Source organism: Triticum dicoccoides, chromosome 1B, assembly GCF_002162155.2.
Source record: "Triticum dicoccoides isolate Atlit2015 ecotype Zavitan chromosome 1B, WEW_v2.0, whole genome shotgun sequence".
NCBI classification, from domain to species: domain Eukaryota; kingdom Viridiplantae; phylum Streptophyta; class Magnoliopsida; order Poales; family Poaceae; genus Triticum; species Triticum dicoccoides.
Genome location: NC_041381.1, coordinates 477,741,615 through 477,742,614, shown reverse-complemented (window position 1 = coordinate 477,742,614; position 1,000 = coordinate 477,741,615).

Below are 1,000 nucleotides of genomic sequence, written 5' to 3'. Positions count from 1 at the left end.
GCCAGCTCGCTCGGCCCCGCGCCGCTCCGCCTGTCCCGGCCGTGCCGTTCGCTGCCCCGCGCCCCTCTGGTCGTCGCCTCCTCGCCGGAGCCAGCCCGCGCCTCCCCGCGCCCCCCGCCGGCCGGATCCGGCCAGATCCGGTACGGGAGCACCTCCCCGCGCCGTCCTCGACCTCGCCGGAGACCTCCTCGGCCCCAACTCCGGCGAGCCGCCTCCTGCCTCAAAATCCGTGCAAAAACTAGGTTGACCCCGAATTATGACCAAGTCCCTGTTATCTTGACATTTTCATGCCTTGTTCAACGCATCATAACTCCTTGCATACTGCTCCTTTTCGTGCGTGTAATATGTCAAATTGTTCGCCTCAACGAGTACTTCATCTCGTCCCATTGCATCATGTTCATTTGAGTCCATCTTGATGCCTGAATCATCGTTGCAAGAGTGCTAGGTGATGTTGTCTGCTGCCTGTTAACAGAACATCCTCTTTTGTCATTTTTGCCATATTTGATGTGTGCATCCTATGAGGTTGATGTCTACATGTGTTGAGAACTATGCTATGCCATCTTTACAGTGATGTATTCCATGTATTTTTGTGATCATTGTGGTGACTAGAACAAGAATGCAAACTAGGCTTCGTGATGTTGCTGATTTCAGTCCCTGTTCTGCTGTTATTTTTATGCCATGTAAACTTGATGCGACAGAGAGATCCAAGCATATTTTGAGATGTTTCAGTAAGGATGTTTTGAACATATGGTTATTCTCTATCCATTCATGCCCCTGTGTGCAATTATGGAGTAGTCTAGCATGTCATTTTCGTGCTCTACTTTTGCTACAAAATGTTTCCTGGCAGATTGTTTACATGTTATTCAATTTTGCCAAGATTGTTGTAGTTGATACTTGCATGCTATGAACTTGTTATTGCCATGGTTAGCTTCATAAACATGTCTTCTTGCTGATGCTATGCTTATCTTGTCATGCAATGACTTGTGGTGAGTGAATCAAG